The sequence below is a fragment of the Anser brachyrhynchus genome, assembly GCF_964034855.1.
Source record: "Anser brachyrhynchus genome assembly, chromosome: 1".
Classification (NCBI taxonomy): domain Eukaryota; kingdom Metazoa; phylum Chordata; class Aves; order Anseriformes; family Anatidae; genus Anser; species Anser brachyrhynchus.
Window position 1 is genome coordinate 119,410,904 of NC_137694.1, and position 19,564 is coordinate 119,430,467.

At 40.3% G+C, this 19,564-nt stretch overlaps 1 protein-coding gene across 1 annotated transcript in view; it reads left to right on the forward strand.

The window, feature by feature from the left end:
• The window catches only part of LOC308188097 (uncharacterized protein), a 163,218-nt gene that overhangs the window by 70,296 nt on the left and 73,358 nt on the right, over positions 1 to 19,564 (forward strand). The window contains exons 6-7 of the mRNA XM_080576751.1: positions 17,428 to 17,535; positions 18,269 to 18,354. The gene's annotated coding sequence lies outside the window, so the exon portion shown is untranslated. The remainder of the gene's footprint in view (positions 1 to 17,427; positions 17,536 to 18,268; positions 18,355 to 19,564) is intronic.

A 19,564-nucleotide genomic window follows, 5' to 3' on the forward strand; every position in this document is an offset into this window, starting at 1 on the left:
CACATCAGCACAGAAGCTTCCCAGGCAGCTTGAAGGAGAATTTCTGGGTGATACCTGGGCCCTGTCAGGGTTGGCAGGCTTTTTTCTACCAGCTACAGTGGAGCCAGAATTTTTTCTCTTTCTCCAGAGCAGAAGCTAGGAACTAGAATAAATACCTGAGTACAGAACTGCAGGAATGTTCTGGTTTTAGTATTAGGGACCTGCTCTTGGCTCAGAAGATGGCAGAATGGACCAGGAAATAAATAATGGAACAAAAATCAGTTGTTATTTGATTGATTTCCTGGTGCTTCAGGGAAGGTAGGAAATTATGATCAGCAGTAGCTTGTACTTAACCTGATGGCAAGACTTACCAGAGCTTTCCCACACATACTATTGAGAGAAAGTATTTGAAAACTTTTGCTCTCATTAAAAAAAAACAACAAAACTAAACAAAACAGAGAACATCCATGAGAAAATTCAGAAAGGTAAATTTTGAAAGGAAAAAGTTTAAAAGCAACAAACATTTAGAAAAGAACTCTTACAGGTCAAACACCTAAGTACCCTAAAATTCAGGACACCATGAGCTCTTATAATACTACACGCAGTGATGAAAATTGCTGCATCCTCAGCAACATTATAAACTGTACTAGGTTACAATTATCAGAATTATAACTCTGGTATGGTGCTTAATGGAACTTAAAAGTTACAATTTGTATCCAATCTCTGAAGTCCTAAAAATATGGAGAGATTAAATGGATTTCCCATTTGTTTACCGTGTACATGAAAAATATATATTCTAGCAAGCAACTTTGTTGCACTTCTCTAGTCAAGTAGACAGAACAGAAACCTATTTAAGGCTGCATAGAACAAGAAATATTTCTCATTTGTAATAATAATGTAATAATGCACAAACTTCCATTACAGTCTTTAGTTTAGTTTTTTAGTCAAATATTTATATTCACAGATAGAGACAATGTATAAGCAAAAACTGTCCTGACCATACAAAATATGAAGATGGCATCTAGTAAATTGCATAGGTATAGAATCATAGAGTCATAGAATCATAGAGTATCCTGAGTTGGAAGGGACCCACAAGGATCATTGAGTCCAGCTCTTGGCTCCACACAGGACCACCCAGAAATCAGACCATATGTCCAAGAGCGTTGTCCAAATGCTTCTTGAATTCTGGCAGGCCTGGTATCAGAGCCCATCCTCTCTCATGGGATGGCTCATTCTTGAAATGTAGTGCAGTTCTTCCAAGCAGATTACAAACAGTGTTTTCTCTGGGAAGCACAGGAGGCTTCTCTACCTTAATATTTTCCCACATTTATATCAGGCTAATCTCTCTGCTATGCTCTTGTGTTACCTAAAATAACTGACAGCGAACAATATCTTTTGGGTCTCCCAGCTATGGATTCCTGCCGATATTTTTACCTGGAATAAAATCAGGCAATCAAATCTCAGTACTTCCCTCTAGTTCAGTTGTAATAGTACAATTTTATACTCTTTATGTTTGATTGCAATTTCTTGGGATTTTACCTATGTTTTGAACTATGATCGACAAGCAATACATTGATATCATCTGCAGATACTGTCAGTCTAACATATCACAATAGCTATGGCTAATTGTCCAAATTGATTGCAAACAAATTAATAGGAGCTATTTTCTGCAAAATTATTTTTAAGTTATACCTAATTATCATAGACTGGAAAAGTGGTTAACTGACAAGCAATTAAGACAAACGTCTCAAAACCATGATCTCTCTTCTAGGATAGGAAATGCTATAGGAAGACTGGTAGTGGCTGAAACTTCATTACATTTGCAGAACTTATTAATACTGCAAGTTTGTAATATTTTTTAGTCAATCCATTTCAAGCTAGTATGTCCTTTCTATGGTGAGTATGTATCCAAAACAGAAATCTGTGCTTCCTGAATTTCAAAAATGTTTGATTTTGAAATTCTGGTTCTATATGCATTTTATGGACTTTGAGTAGAATTGGATCAAAGATTCCAGATAGAAAAGTTTCAGCATTAGTGATTCATGTATGAAATTGCATGCTAGCATTGATCAGACTATGTTGCAAGTGTTGTGAAACTGGAATATTTGTTTTGAAAAGGCACAGATCCTGAAGCTGGAAAGCCTCAGCCACTTTTTTGGTTAACGAATCGTTTCTATCACTAACTAACTTTTATATTTTTTTTTCTGTGCAAAATGTGTGCATGACTTATTAATGGAAAATTATGATTAGCCTCAAATTCATATTTTCTGATTTATATATTTGTAGGGCCAGAGGTGACATTTAATCAGAGAAGGAAGCAATCAGAGTTTTTCATTCTCAGCCTACCAATCCATGGTGCTACCCATGTGCCCCACAGAAGTCTCTCGTGTCTCCCATGCACTAGGCAGCAACAAATGAGCTCATTAGATGGTTCCTTCTGCTAAAATAACCAGCTGACACCATCATATTTTAAAAAGAACAAACAATTCAACAATAATTTCTAAAGCTATGAGAGTGTCCGCTATGTCAAGGGACTGTATCTACGATACACAATGGAAGTGAATTTAAGGAGAATTTAAACAAAAAGGAGACTGTTGTGTAGAGGGACAATAAACGAGTTCAAATGGAGCTGGCTGCATGAAGGCTGTCTCTGTGTAAATATGAACATATGAAAAGAGGTTGTGGATGAAACTGAATTTCTCCAGAGCAGTTGGCTCCCCATGAGCAAGCACTGTGGGCTAACTGCTTTCAGACTGGGATTTTGCCAAAGTGCAGCACAGTGTGAAGAAGTTTAAGGGAGAATAAGCAAGTTAGGGGGCCAAACAGACTAACAGAGTAGTAGGCATCTAGAGAGAGCATACTTTTTTTTTTCTTTTCTTTTTCATTTATTAGATTCTAGAAGACAAATTCTTTGTTCAAAATACTCTGTGAAAGCAGACTTTAGCCATGCAATACAGGCATCTTCAGAAAGTCCTTGCCTAGATGTTAGTTGATTCTTAGTATCATATAAGTTGGGCACACAATGAGAAGTTGCAGAACACAGGCTAAAATACATAATTCAAAAGTCTTTATAAGGGTATGTTAGGGCAACCTATACAGCACCCTGGTGTTGCATATCCTAGCCTCACAAAAGACGCATGCAAACAAAACTTGCATGTAGAGTCTTTAGAAGGCAAACAGCACGTTAAACCACATCAAGGCCTATATGAGCTACTTCTAAAATGTTAAGCAGCCTGCTGAAAGAGCAGTGGCAATCATAAGAGAGCCAGAGAGAGAAAATGTAATTGGCTAAAAATAATTTTACTACCAGAATGCTCTTTTGAACTACTTACTACAGCTTCATAGCAAGTGGTTTGCAATTTCAGGCTGTATTTAGCAAAGTTTTATTTGAAACAAACAAACAAACCAATGAACAAACAAACAAACAAACAAAAAAAGGAAGAGCAGATATAATCCTGTATGTCTATTAAGTAAATATGACTGGGCCAGTAGTGTTACCAACTTTTGATCTTTTGGAAAAATGTAGAATGGATGCAAAGAGAGGGAGGGTGTGGAAAGGTGTCTGATGGTGTGTTACTGAATGAGTGGGGGGAAGTGAGAGTTGTTGTTATTAAGTTGTACTAATAAATTAGTTGCAAGACTGATTTGCATGGCAGCAGACTCCTTCCTGAGCTAAAAGGAAGAAGGAGAGACCTGTAGCCCACCTGTAGCCCACCAGCTCCCGTTGTAGCTGCTGGGGGCTGTGGGATACAGGGCTGCCATCCCAGGTGAGATGCTGAAGATGAGATGCTTAGAGGCATCACAGCAGCCTGGCTTCAGAACAAGCAGTAAGTTGCAGCAGTTTTAATTAGAAACTGTATTGTTTGAAGACCCCTGCAAGATGTTATCCATGGCTGATGTTAAGAGAAAGTAGAGAATTATGAGACAGGCTCTCACATAAGGATTTTTTTCATTAGTCCCTATGCAATCCCATGTCTTCAGAGAGTAGCTGTGCTATTTGTTTATTAGTTTTTATTATATTCAATGCAATCTATCTCAGAGTGTCCCCTACTTTTATATTTCTGGTGTGACTCCATTATTTGTACTGAGAAAAAGTTCAATATATTGTAGAAATTATTATAAACTAAATTATTATAGGATGAATTATTAATTTTTTTGTATAATATTTTAATAAATAATACCTAATGAGAAATATCAGATATAACTACTTTCACAGATGACTGGGGGGATGGCAAGCAATTTTAGCAGCTATAAAATGTTTGAGTTTGTGATATATACAGGAAAATTGAGGATTTTTTTTAATACTAACCATGCAATACCTTGATTCAGACACAGTTTTGAAGTGAAGATCTGCAACAATTGCAGCAATTTGTTGACACTGCATCTACCTACCAGCGTAGATGAAGTGCTTTCTGTTTATAAATGTAGAATGACTATACAGATAAATGATATTTGCTTGTTGTGCAATTAAAAAGCTAATGTTGACATTTCAATTACCATCATTAGCCTTCAGTCAGAACACCCTACTGAGATGAATGTGAATGGCTTTCAACCACTCAGAGAAATCTTGCTTCAGGCTGTCTGAAGACTTAGGCATAATTCCGCATGCTGGGCTACTGTTCAGCTAACATTTGAAAGGCTGCTCCCAGCACCACAAAAGGCAGAGTCTCCAATAGGATGGAAAGGATACTTTAGCTCACAGTACAGTCCCAGTTTTTCACGCTGCAAAACAATTCCAAAATTTTCATGTGCTGAGAGCTGTAACAACCTGCTGTGTTCACTGCGTTTCTTCAAACGAGATCCACATTACCCTGTTGCCAACCACTCCCCACTCTCACTAGAAACCTTCTCCTCTCCGCCTCTCCTGCACCCACTCTTTCCAAAACTTCTTTGCTTCCACATCTTGACAGATTCCACACAGATGCAAGTTGCTGTCCACCAAATGAAGAGCCTGCTTTACTCATATGGACGTGAACTTCTGCAGTTGGGGCAGCAGGTGGGCACACGAACAAGCATCAGACCCACCCAAATTAAGATGCAAGACGAACTCACCCCTGGATGCCAGTCACCTGCCACTTGTCCCTGCAGTGCCTCACATCTTCAGCATCGCTGCCCTGCTTCAGAGCCTTGTGCAAGGGTGCAGCTCCTGTGTCTGGTACAGGACCTGGTGCATCTGCTGCATGGAGTGAGGCTGTGACATTGCAGCCAGCAATGTTTGTCTCCTGCAGGCAGCGCATAGCCACCACCTCTCCTCTGTCCCAAACCATGATGAGATGCATGTCCATGATCAGGTCCCCTGGACAAGAAAATGCTGTGATAAGGATAGTAATCAAGGTGGTGGAAGAACAGCCAATGGAGAAAGAAGAAAGTGGCACATCCAAAGCTGTTTGTAAAGATGCACAGCTGACACCAGTCATGTAAATGTCCAGATGGATTACCCAGCACATCAGAAAAGATTAATCAGGAAAAGTCAGGAAACACTGGTTACAAGAAGGGAAAATTTAGAGCAGTTGAACCCTGTATGGGGAGAGATTATCATTGAGAGTCAGCTATCATTTATGTCAGATGAGTAACCCAGATGGTGTATTGCTGGGTGAAGAGGTGGCCAGTGGCTCCACATGAATCACTTGGGTTCTAGATAACCTCCTTGGCTCCAGCTCAAAGGCAGATATGCATCAACGCCATAGGCATTTGTATTGTGCTTACAATGCCTGTATGATCCCAGTGTATAAATTGTCCCATCCCCTGTTTCCTAGATAATGGAGAATTGATTTTAGTGCAGAATTACACTACAAGCTTTGTACTGGCATAGCTGCCGGTGTGGAAGATCATATTCAAAGTTGCAATAGACTTTTTTTTTTTTCCTCCCCTCTCTCTTTATCTTATGAATATTTTTCTCATTTTACAGTCTGGCAAAACTGATGCATAGATAGTTTAGGTGACTTATACAAAGTCACTCGTCAGGAGACTATAAGTAAAAATATAGATTAAGTTGTCTGAATCCCTTTATAAGCAGTTTTTGTCTCATGTTTTGGCCTGACTTAGCATCATCTCACATTCCAAGGACTTTTGAGCGTATACTGTCTTGAACAATGCATGACAGTGGCTGTGTGACATTTGCCAGACCTCTGAAAACTTAATGCAGAAATCTAGTAGTGATTCTAATGTGCTTTTATGTACACATCAAATCAAATCTCACTTTGGTGTACAGTTGCATTCTAGTAAGTCAGTTTTATCCCTGTCATAACTCTGTTGGCTTTAATGAAGCGGCACCAGAAACTAGGCTTGTCCATGAAATGTTTAGGTAAGTTTCAGAAATACATTTTTCAGCCAATGGGCAACTGCTCTCCACAGTGGATAAAATACATTACACATTACCTGGCCATTGGATGAGAGATAAGCACCAAAAATTTGAGTGTAGTGTTGAAGAAAGTAAGGTTTTTATTCATCTGATTTCTTCATGTGCTGGAGGAAAGCAAACTGGGTGTTTGAAAACATGGCCAAGCACATCCAAAAAGCAATTAAGTAGCATATAAAATGACTCAAGAAAAAAAAAAAAAGAAAAAAGAAAAATAACATTGCTGGAGAAATTAAAAATACATATTAAAAATCGATTAAATAAACACACATATTTTAAGTTCCTTCTTCACTTCTGCCCTGCAGATAACAATAGAAAGATGAAACCATGCTTTTACACCAGAATTCACTCTAAATCCAGGTGTATTTTTCTTTCAAATCCAACCTTAGTTTACGAGAACATAGCAGAAAAAAATCCTGTGAACAGTGTTTTTTCTCTGCAAGGGAGGTCACTATGGCAGAAATTTCACAAGAACAATTGGAATCATCGGATTTCCACCTTTCAGTAGGCTAGGGGCCAAAATGGCCATTGATTTTTCACTTTCTGCTAGAGCCTGTAAATAATCAGTTTCTTTTTTTTTTCTTTTTCAATAAAAAAAATAGTGTTATACTAATTAGATGCAACAATGCTAGTCCTGATCAGATCAATTTTTGATTTTTTTCATCTTATTTATTAAATATAGTCATGTCTATATTTTGCACAGTCATACTTGAACTCAGATTAGATATATTTAATGAAAAAACTGATAAACAACAAAGTTGTATGGAGGATTTTTGTGTTGTTATGAGCAGTAAAACAAAGCAAATCAGTAAACAGGTTCAATTCCTCTATTTAAATACCTATAGAAAATAAGTTAAATAAAAAACATTTGACAGTGAATATGTCCAGTGGGAACATTTCCTCGTGTTTCTCTTTATAGTGGCTAAACATTAAGTCAAGCCTTTAACTTGAATTTAATGTATTAAAGCAATTACAATCAAGGCACAAGGCTTTTTACTGGGAATTAATGACTGACTGGGAGAGTTGATGGGCCAATGTGAAGCTCAGGGACATTAACCTCAGCTAGTCATTAGTTTCCCTGAAGAATTCTCTGTGCTGAAGTTGTTAGTGCTTTTTATAATCTTCTTATATATTAAATATATATAAACATTTTGCCTACCATCCAAGCAATTTTTGAAAGATACCACAGTAAGGCGACATTTAGGCAATAATGCTGTTTCCCTTGGCTTTTCTGATAAATTAAAAATGAATGGCAAAATTAAAAAAGAAACAAACCCAACCTATTTTAGAAGCAAAATATGAGATCCTTAAATGAACACTGGAAGGATTGTTGAAGAACTCCAGTACAATAATTCACAGATGCAGACAGTGAGGCAGGCAGACAGCTTCTGCAGGCAGTCGTACTTGAGCAGCTGTGGTACTTGAGCATCTGTAGTAGAGCTGCTGGCAGCAATGCATCTCCTCATTTCTTCCAATGGTCCCACTAAGTCAGATCACTGATGTCCCCTGCCCTGACACTCCTTGCCCTTGTTCACTGCTAGTACCTCACTTTTGTACATTTCCCCAGGAACAGATTACACCAAGACTCCTCCTGAATTAATTTTAACATTTGGAACAGAAAATGTTGATGGAAAATAACCATTTGCCCATTGCCAGCAGATTGAGGGAAGTAAGCCTTCTCCTGTTGCTCGTAACTCGTAAGAAACACTGGGAGTGCTGGGTCCTCAACTTCCATTCAGTTTTGGGCTCTCCAGAACAGGATAGACATGGACATACTGGAGAGAGTCCAGTGAAGGGCCACAAAGATGATGAAGGACTAAAGCATCTCTCCTGTGAAGAAAGGCTGAGAGAGCTGGGGCTGTTCAGTCTGGAGAAGAGGGTCAGGGGGAATCTCTTCAATGTCCATAAATACCTGAAGGGAGGATGCAAAGAGTACAAAGCCCATCTCTTTTCAGCGGTGTCTAGTGACAGGGCAAGAGGCGATAGGCACAGTCTGGGACATGGGAGGTTCCATCTGAACATTAGGAACCACTCCTTTACTGTGCGAGCAACTGAGCCCTGGCCCCGAGAGGTTGTGTCATCTGCCTGTTTGGCAGCCATCTGGACATGGTCATGGGCAAGTGGCTGTAGGTGTCCTGGCTTGTGAAGTGGGGTTGGATCAGGTGACTCCCAGTGGTCCCTTTCAACCTTGGCCATTCTGTGATTCAGGGACAATTGAGAGGTTTGACCACAGAAAAGTTTATTTCTCTGTATTCCTCTGGAAACCCTTGAGTAATGACCCAATTTCCAACATATTCTAGTTAGACAAAGGACCTGCATATTGATAGACTCATGGGATCAGTTCCTAAGCTATTCCATTGAGTTTAAAAACAAAAAAAGACGCTTGTGATCCTCTATTCTGACATATGATATTATGATCCTTTATATATAGCTTGACAGGCCATTTTTGTGCATTATTAGTTATTATTAAAAATGTTCATTGCAGTAATATCTCAGGACCAATGGGGAATAGCATTCTATTGTGTTGAGGGCAATAAACAGACTGCTGGACATTCCTATGGTATTCATAGCCTTTTCTTATGCCAGTTGAAACAACAAATAGATGATCCATAGAAACTATATGGAACAGAAATGGTGATGGCATTCTTTGTCCAGCTTTCATTTTCTGACCTTGATGGTATTGATTTAACCTTTATGAAAATTAATCTCAGGAGAGGAACAAAGCCTGAAGATTTTACTTTTAAGGCTTGTAATTTCCAAGAGCAATTGCAAGCTGTTGCTCTTCCTGTGGGTGTTGCTGTTGTTTGTTTGTTTGTTTGTTTTTAATGGATTGATTTTCTTATTTGACAAAGTGGTTACCAGCTAGTGCTGTGTAAGTCGGCCAACCTGTTATCAGGAGTCATACATTCATCTTATAATTGGCAATAAATTGTTCCATCTCCTACTATAGCTTGTTTAAAAATCAGTCATTGTCACTAACAGCTGAAAACTCAGCATATGGAAATACTACAAAATGATGTTGAACATGTAGAAAATTTTATTCATCTTGATATTTTTGAAAACTTGTGAAGTACTTGGGGCTGATGTGTCCATGAGAAAATATAGGTGGTAAAATAATGTCAACCCTTTATTAGACCTAGTGACAAAATTACTCACTTCACTTGAGGAATACCCTCTATATTAACATATTTTAAATGTAACCCTTCGGCATGGAGAAACAAAGAAAAAAAAAACATGATTGAGAAAGGGTCACTCTTTAATCTGAAGCCCAATTTCTATTTAGTGCATGTTTTTCCATAGCTATGCTGATTTTCATCACTGATGCAGCCCTCACAAGCAAGCAAGAAAGTGGAGTGCAGCCCTGGCTTGACTTGACCAGAAACAAAACAGGAGATACCACCTGCCTCATTGCTCCATTTTGGCCATGGATAGGAAAGAGGAAGTCTAAAGAGGATCCTAAACCAAAAGCAGTGGTACAGCCATTCAGCAGACGCCGGGGAAGTTGCGACCCAAGTCATAATCTGAACTTTGTGGCTGATGCTTCCCTCTTGAAAGGGCTAAATTAAACTCTAAAGCCCAGAATGAGGCTGTATTGACAAAGAGGAAAAGACAATTCAGAATTATACTGTGTTGCCCGAAACAGTGGCAAATTATCCTGTATGAAACTATTAAAAGTTGTATCAGTGCCCCCCCCCCCCCCTTTTTTTTTCTTTTTTGGCACAACACGATATATTTGACAAAACATTTTCCACTAACCAAAATAATTGCCAGTGAGGAGGTTGTATTTTATCATTTGAGCTGCCATCCCAGCTGTTAGAGTTCTGTTGGCTCAGTGTTTGATATTTATTCTTTTTGCTTAGGAGCATTGAATTCTCATCTCTTGGAAGATGTTGACTGAATGGTGATAAGTATTTGGTACTCACACAACAAGTGACATCACTGCACTGGAGTTATAAGTTTCATAATCTGCAAGCTCAGAGCATGATCACAGAAAGACATGAGGGTTTACTTATATCATACTGACCCATAAATAAGTTTGCCACTTGTTTATGCAAAAACTGTGAATTCTATAACTCTTTCCCCCCCCTCCAAGATGCTTCACAATGCTTCCTCAGGCAGTTAACCATGTGATTATCCTATTCATTGCTATTATAAAATAATCAGTTAATCAATGTACACATTGCATGAAATGCTAGAGGCAGAGCCACTGGAAATATGTGTTAAGAAAATATTCTGAAGACTTATAAAGACTTCCAAACTGTTGGAAGACAATCAGTCCATGAATTGCAGTGTTATAAGCTGTAATGACCGTAAAGAACTGGAAAGGGGGCCCTGTAACTTTTCTTCCATCTGGCAATGGAGTTGCTAAAGAATTGTAACCAGGCAGAAAGAGATGTTTACAGAGAATTGCAGTGACTCATTAGCATGGCAGCTATTTGGTTAACCAATTAAGAAATTATATTGATTTGCACAGCAGTTCTTAGAAACACAAGCCAGTTTTATTGCCGCTGCTTTTAATAAGCAATGATGTTTCAAACTAGGTCTGGTCTAGGGGAATGGTTGCATTAGAAAACCGATTAATGAATGCAGAGATAAAAATTACTTTAAGTGTTGATGTGGACAAAAACGGACATAGTTCCTAGGGAGTTATGTGGTTGAGTCATGTGATCATGGACATCTAATTTTTTTAATCCATGGTTGGCTACAATCAATTACTAAGTATTAAAAAAACAACCAAACCAAAACAAAAATAATCATTTCCTAGCTTGCTGGAAATGTGGTCTCTTATTTTAAATGAAAAATACAGTTCTTTGAAAACTTGTATTGGAATCTCTACATCAAGTGTGTTGCTTTTCAGATTCCTCTTGCAGATGGTTCCAGCATAACCCATATATTTTCTGCGAGAAAAAAAAAAAAGTGATGTTAGATCTGCTGAAATCCAATGGAAGAAGAGCACAGTGAGGGTTTGAGCAAGCCCACGATGAAGGCAGTTCTAAGCAATAATATTGATTCTATTATATACATTTAATTTACAAGTGGCACTGATCATGAACCTCTTACATGTACTGCAAAGGAAACAGATGAAGTAGAAGAGTTTTACCAAATGAGTGTGTTTCCATGGAATTGACACTGACACTCTAGCCTTCCTTTGCTTGAGATGGATGTTTGCTAGTATGATCATATTCATTGTGACGAGACCAGAAATAGTCAGTAGTGAATAAAGTGATATGAAGGAAAATCTCCCTCTTATTCTTGAATTGATAACTGCAGAATTTGCATCTCCAAAACAATGCATTTGGAAAGATTATTACAACATTAACTTGAAACAGCCAATTTCACTCATGCCAAGTCTCTTAAAATGCTGTTTATGTTTTTAAAACATTTTATGAATAAATATGTCTTACATATTCTTTTTCAAAGAAGCAGGAAAAGGCTTTTGAGGGTCCTTTTAATAGGAGGATGATAATTTAACCTGGGAGTAAAGATGAAATATGAGCGTATCCGTTCGTTGTTGTTACATGCAATTGGTATTCATTCCCAGTGATTTCCAAAAAAGCAAATTCTTTGAGGGAGAACTCATTGTAGGGAGCTGATCAGCTGCCTTCTTCTGTTTTTTTTTTTTCCTAGTCATAGCTGAAAGCACAGCTTTTATGGTGCCATTTGCTTGGAAATTGTGTATGTTCAAAACACCTTCTATCCTTTGCAGAGGTCTGGCCATGCTTCTCCCACTACCACCATGTTGTAGTTCCTTCCCACCACCAGTTAACTTCCCTCATTTTTCTGAATTCCATGTCAAGGAATTTGATCTCTTCTCCACTTCTGCTGTTCTGCAGAACTTTCACAGATGTTCAAAATATTTAAGTACCCTTATTGCACTGTGTTGATTTTCACTGTACATAGCAAATTGAAGCCTGAAATTAGGCTGCTTGTGATACATTTTGCAATGTGTAGTTAGTGCATAAGGGCTATTTAACACAGATTTCTCATTAGCATAATATTCTTGCATGTTAAATGTTTTATATGGCATTTCTGTAGCTACTATGGGCAATAAATAAAATGGCTTTCCCATGAGAAACTATTTTGCTGCTAAATGTACTTATGAAGGTGCTTTAACTCCTTACTACTGCTCATAATCATCAGGAGCTATCCTAACTCTGACTTGTGTGTGCTATATGTGAACATCAGAGCCCACACTGTTATTCTTCCCCAAAAAGCTGTTGGCTTTGTTATACCAAATTCTGGTTTCCATTGTATAGACTGACGTCACTCCTTTGATATTAAATGGATCAAAATTTGCTTCATCACCTCACTAACTCTTCCAAGGGATTCTGCATGTATAGAAAGAAAACAAAAAGCAAGCAAACAAACCAAAACCAAAACCAAACTAAAAAAAAAAAAAAAAAGAAAAGAATAAAGTAAAAAATATACTTTTCCAGAATTAGTTTTAAGAAACGACTTTGACACAAAGTGAAAGAGCTCTGTGCCAGCCATTCAGACTTGTTTAGCTAAGAAGCAGAACAGGCTGAACAAAGAAGAAAGTGGCATTTAAGGTGACCTGCACTGACCATGTTCTTCCAGGTGTAAACACACTTGGGCAGCAGCTGAAATAAGGAGTCGGTTGAGAAAAATGCTAGGATAGAAAAGGTTTTGTGTGGTCTGGTCTCAGACGGGAGGCAGCCTAGGTAGGACATGGTGTGGTATATTAGATCCACAGGCACAAGATGGTGTTTAACAGGTTCTGGTGGAAGGAAAGAGAGAGATGATTTACCACCACATAACGTAAATGGATGGTGTGTTGAGGTGTATCAGTAGGAGTATTGAGTCACAGCTCATCATCTGGAAAACTGGAAATTTTCAGTACTACAGCAACCCAGCAGTTGCTGTGTATATTCTGGGAGCAAGGAGAAAGAGACAAGTAATGCTTTTTGGAGCGTATTGTAAAAGAAGTGGGTTTTATCTTCTTCGTGTTCCCATCCTATAAGTTTTCCTGTCAGATTTGGGAGAACAACATTTCACTTTGCCTTTGGTTTGTCTCTGAATTATTGTAACATTGGAATTTATTCTTCCAAACCTGAGTTGCTAGGAAAAAAGGGTCGAGCTGTTTGGGAGGTGGGTGGAAAAGCGGAAGGGTGTGGGGGGGGAGAAGAAAAGGAAAGAGATTCTGTGCATGACAGATCTAATTTTTTTGCATATTTGGGCAAGTATGATAGCTTCTGATTAATATTCATTGTGAAGTGACCAAATGCTTGTTTTCTTGGTTTGAAAATCAGAATAAAGAGAGCATTTCTACTCTGGTGGGCTAGCTTAGCAGCTCTCAGCTAGCTCCTAGCAGCTTCATGTAAGACCTGACAGGAGTGTAGACTTTTTTTTCTAAAGGAACAACCTATGCAGTGGACATACTTCAGTGAAAAAGACCAGAAGGTTCTTCTAGAATTTAATACAGTCGTAACAGTTATAGGAAAGACACCTGCAGACAAAACACTGTATTTACGGAGGATCTAGTGGAAAACGACTTGATTTTGCTAGACTGGAGGCATGTCAGTACTGTTTCTGTTGCTGATGTATTGTTTGAAGAGAGACAGTTCAACAAGCCAGTCCTTGAAGGCACTGACAGACCTTGTTGTAGGTAACTATGGAGTTTCAGAGTGCTATTTGTTGGTCAGTCACTCTTCTAATCTGCCGGTTACACTTAACCAAAATGTAGCTGAAGAGACAAAAGTGGAAAACCTCTCATTTTTAAGATGTCTCGTATAATAATTTCAAGGACCTGGAGGATAAACATTCAGTCTAAAGATAGCACATTCATTATTACTTATTAGATGTAAAAGCTTGTGCTATATGTTTAACAACTGTCTTTGTATGTGGAGTTATGGAAACCAAATTTTAAATGTTCACATTGAATTACTGTAACAGTCTGCTGCTCCGATTTTTCCATTTCTGGAATGAAAGACCAGGAATATTATCTTGGTTGGAGTAGACTCAAAATGCTTTTACTAAATGCATGCAACAATTCTTATCCTCATCTCTACAGGATTATTTATACTTTTTTTTGGGTGCAAGCTTTGTTTGATTTTGATCTTTTTGCATTAAGCACATCTGCACAGCTAGAATGTTTATTTGAGTAATTTTGTGAAATTAAATTGTTTAAGCTTTTTTCTGATAAGCACCTTTGTGTGTTGCTATTAAAAACGCGTGCTACACTCAGTACTCCTACTACATACGGACTTCTGGTTTACTGCTCATTAAATATTCAGATAGTCTGGTGTCTCACTCTCCTCATAAGAAGAGGAACTGAAAATAGCCTTAATTCTGCAAAAGACTAGACAAACGCAAGATTTTATTTTTGTAGTTTGCTTAATATCACTAGACTACAGCGTGATACCATCGTTTGTGAGGTCTGTGTGGATTTTGGTTTACCTTGAGAAGATTTGGGCCCCCAAATTTAGAATTAAAGTAAAATGTTTGGGAAAGGTAAAGGTTGTCTTGGCCAGAATGAAAGCTATTGCTGTGAAAAGAATGAATGCGACAGATTTTTATTTTACCGATTTGAAAATAGCGTGGGTCAATATGACCGCATCAAAGCACTGAACTCCTCCCAGCGCTCGTGTAGCTTCGGTGGACTACTGGATCACACCAGCGTATTCTTTTAAGGTAAATGTCAGAGTGAAACCCATTTGATCGAAAAAGATACAAGCCTAATCATTTAAATACAGAAGTTGTTTCCCAAATCTGAATACATCAGGCAAGAGCCAGAGAATAGCCAGAGAGCTATCAGCACGGGACAGGCTGCTCTTCTGCTAGCGCAGGAGCTATGACAGCATGACAAGCTGAAGTTTTGCTGCAGTTTTAATTGCGATGCAGGCATTTTTTTCCTAACACCCAACTCTGTGTATTTACCTGCCGGTTTCGCAGAATTCGCAAGCACTTGGCGTTTGGGAGCCCACCACCTCCAGCTAGGTCAACCCCCACCATCGGACGCCAGAGAGCCGCCAAGAACCGGGCTTCCAGCATATTCCTGGCTGCGCAAACTGCTTTTTTAGGGGGCCCAGACGAAACGCCTCTTTCGGTTCCAGGGCAAGGGGGGGGGGGGCACCCCGGTCTCCTCAAGGGCAGCCTGCGGGGGATCCGAGGAGAGGGGCGTGTGCGCCACGAACACGGGTGGGAGGCTGCCCCCTCGCAATCCGCGGCCCCCAGCGGAGCACATCCCCTGTGCCACCGCCCCCCGGGGCGGTGCGGGGGCCGCGGACAGGTGTGGGCCGGCAGGGGGGCGGGCGGCGGGGCGGGGGCGGCCGGGTTTGTGTGTAGGCAGCCGGGCGGCGCTGCCCCCCGTGCGGCGGCGGCTGCGGCGGCGGCGGCGGGAGCCGCGGCCCCGCGATAAAAGGGAAGGGGCCGGGCGCTGCGCGCTGCGGCGGCACCACCGGCAGGGAGGGAGGGAACCGGGGAAGGAGCAGGAGGGCTGTGCCGAGAGGAGAGACGCCGCCCGGCTGTCCGTCCGTCCGTCCGTCCTCTCGGAGGAATCCCGGGCGGCCCCCCCCCTTCTCCCTCCCGGCGGGAGGCGGCCGCGCATCGAGGAGGAGCCGCCGCCGCCGCCTCATCCTGCGGCACCGGCCGGCGCTGCCAGGAGCCCGGCGAGCGCAGGTGGGTGGGTGGGCGGGCAGCGCCCGCTCCCCTTGCCCCCAGCCCCCTTCGGCCGCCGGACCCGGGTGTGGGGTTTGGGGAGGGGTCGCGGCGAAGGGCTGTGGGGGGGGGGGGGGTGCCGGCTGTGGGGCGGCGCCCGGTGCGCACCTGAGCGGCCGCAGCCGGGCTGGGGGCCGGGGTCGTCCCCCGGAGGTCCCCGTGGCCGTGGGGGGCTGCGGTGGGTCCCCCTCGGGGCACCCCCGACGGGGGCAGCCGGAGGGCTGCGTGGAAGCGGGGTGCGGGCAGGCGGCGGCGGCGCTGGGCTTTTTTTTTCTTTTTTACTTTTTTTTTTTTTTTTTAAAGAGCATCTTGTTCTTGGAAAATCGCGTTTAATTTCGCTTTCTATTCCAGTTTGTGATTTCGGGTAGAGGCTGTGATTATCGTTGACGTAGCGCAGGGTGCAGAGCGCTCCTCGATGGGCGCAGGTACGCGGGCAGCGGTGGTCACCCATGCGCTCGCAGTGGCGTGGTGAAATGAGTTAGTTTCCGTCTGTTAATGACTTGGTAGCGTTTTTCCAAATAGATACGTGCTGGGCAGTATTCGCGCGACTGCTTCCAGAGAATATATGAGCAATTCTTCACTGGAACAAGGGGGAGTACATGTGCATGTAGAAGCCAGTGTTCCCCCGGAGCTCGTACTCTGAAACTTCGCTTTCAGTGAAACCCCTGTTCTGAACGCTGAAAAGCTTTGCTTTTTTTTTTTTTTCCCTTCTTCCAAGAAGACTTGAATTTTCTATTTTATCATATTTTTGGGAAAGGATTAACCTGAGAGTTCTGGGTACTGTGTGTTCAGTTTTGATGTAAGTGTTTAATTCGGCACAGTCTGTGGCATATTGCTCAAACTGCAGTAAGCATGGAATAAACCTAGTGCTTTTCATTGTGTAAAGTTCAAGATCAGTTTTACCTCTGTGATATGTTCTTCCATACGTTAGCTTCTATTCGTATGTGTTCTTTACGAGGTATGTAACAGGAACTGAACTGAGTGTGAAAATCATATCTCTGTAAAACTGTTCATTTTTCAGATGGAAGAACAAATCAAATTAGTTTTTGTATTCACCTAGCAATTAAGTGCAGATGTTTTTGTATTCTCACTTCAGAAGTCACCTTGCTCTGTCAAGGTTATTGCCTGTCCACTAACCAGCAAGGATAATGTAAAAATCTGTAAAGACCTTATCTGTCTTTGAGAGTTTTAAATGTTCTGTTGGGTTAACTGGAGTTGGGATTGTTTTTTTCTGCCTTCCTGAAATTCATTAACCAACAAATGACAAATAACTCAGTCCGAGGATTTTTAACACCCCTTTTGCAAAGGGGAATGCTATAGAATGGCTGTGTAGGAAAAAAGAGTGAGCAGAACCATCATGGTAATAGGATTTGCAGCATTAAATATGGCTAATTTCTCTTCTATGACTACAGGTGGCAGTGTAGAAGCCAAGAACAAAAATTGGCAGAAATTATGTTCTGTATACAAGAAAATGAAGAGAGTGTACTCATGACTAAGCACAGGAACCTGGAAAACCACAGGTATGTGAAGTGATTCATACAACTGCCTATAGTGCTCCCAGTATTTACTGTATTCCTATGTTCCTGGCACAATAGGTATTTCTGGACTAATGATCGCTTAATGTATTCACAATAAGAGCCTAATCAAAATGCCATGGAAAAATCTATATTTGATTACTTAAAAGAACAAAAATACTTTGAAGGCAGTATGCAAGGACAGGTGGGATTTTCAGACACTTACAGTTATGTTAACTATAAAGAATCTGAGCACAAAGTTGCATGATGATTAATTTCCTTCTAAACAAACAGATTTCGTATCAATAAACATGGCAGTAATAGCCTGAAATATGCTTGAAGCGGAGAAACATCAGATACAATAGAAAATTTTCCATGTCTGTACTATTTTCTAATGAACACTGAAGAATCGAAAGCATGAGGAGAGTTATAGACATGTAATTAAAAAGATGTGATTTCAAATGATTGTCCAGTTGTGATGCATGTCATTAAGTGTTAAATCTTCTGCAACTAAAAAGTTCTGTTGTTCATTCTTAAAAAAAAATAAAATAAAATAAAAGGCAGTACCTAATCAGAGCTCATGATTAGCTCTCATGCTTCAAAGCAAAGGGAAGCATTAGGCTACCTGAGTAATTATTTTCTCATTAATTAGCAACATTAGAGTACAGCAGAGCTTTTCTTGTATGTTTACATCATTGTGCAGAGCTGGTAGAAATTAGTCCATGGGTCTGCATTTCAGGATTCCTAGGAAGCCATGGAGGATGGAACAAACTTAGAGCTGGAGCCTGAAGAGTTCTTGGAACTTGTGTATGGGAAGTTATCCTGGTAAGAAGTGTCAAAGTGCAACCATCACCATGTTTGTTAATACGTTTGTTCTTTTGCTTTTGGCTGTTCTTCTTCTACTCTAGGAAGGCATTCTGCCTAAATCTTAAATTGCTTCCAAGAGAACATGGTTATACCACAATGTTTACAGATGAGAGTCCCCTTGTATCAGCTACCCTGCAGAAACTGGTTGTAGGTACAGTTTTAGTTATTCCTGATTGCAAATTAAAAACACAGTTGCAGACAAAATGCTTTATTTCACTGTTAGAATGCACTAAAGTGTGCATCCCATTAAGTATAACGGATCAGCTGTCACCAACAAACCTTTAAATTCTGTAACCCTTGAGATTCTGTAATCTAAATCAAACTTTTTTTTTCCCCACTGTTTAAAAAGCATCCAGGTTATTATAGTTTTGGGGGCATCCAAGCCCTCAAGTTGTAAGCTCCTTGGGGAGGTGCTGTACTATATCCCTGGGGAATAGTGAGACACTGATCTGTGAGTGGGGCTTGTGGGTGCTGTCAATGCTTTCAAAGTACTCCATGCCTTGGATAGAGTACCCTAAAGAGCTGACACAGTTCCTAATTTCAATTTTTAAAAAAAAGTGAATGAATCTGTGTCTTCAGAGCTGTTCTGCAGGGAAGAGGAGTTCTAACCGTCTTTGCCTGGCCATCACATTATTGCTCATCACCTGTTACTTCTGAGTGGGGACCCACTTAGGTATAGCTGGGGAGGAAAGAGCAAGCAGCTCTAAGGTCTATATGACCATGTGGTTTTTTATTATTATTACTCATTGAGCAAAACTTAGTTATATAAACTTTTAAAAGCTTATATGAATAGCCATGTTTAAGATGCCTGGACTACTTGTGCAGTACAGGTGAGAGTATGCTTACAGCTTTATTAAACGTTGCTGAGTTTATTAGTTTGCTCTAACATATTTAGAACAGAAAATGAAAACGTTATTGGTACAAATTTTTTACGGAGTCTTCCATTACATCAAGTGTTCACCAAAATATTAAATACAACTGGTAACTAAGCAGTGTGATGCTCAAGAGTTCAATCTAGAGATGCTTCTCAATGCTAATTATGAAGTATTGACATAAATGAATGAAACTACTTGTTAAAGTGCCTTTTGCAGCGTTTAGCAGTTGTGTTCACAGGATGACTCATAGCATTCAGCAAGTTGTGATGAGTTTCCCGGACATCACTGGAGAT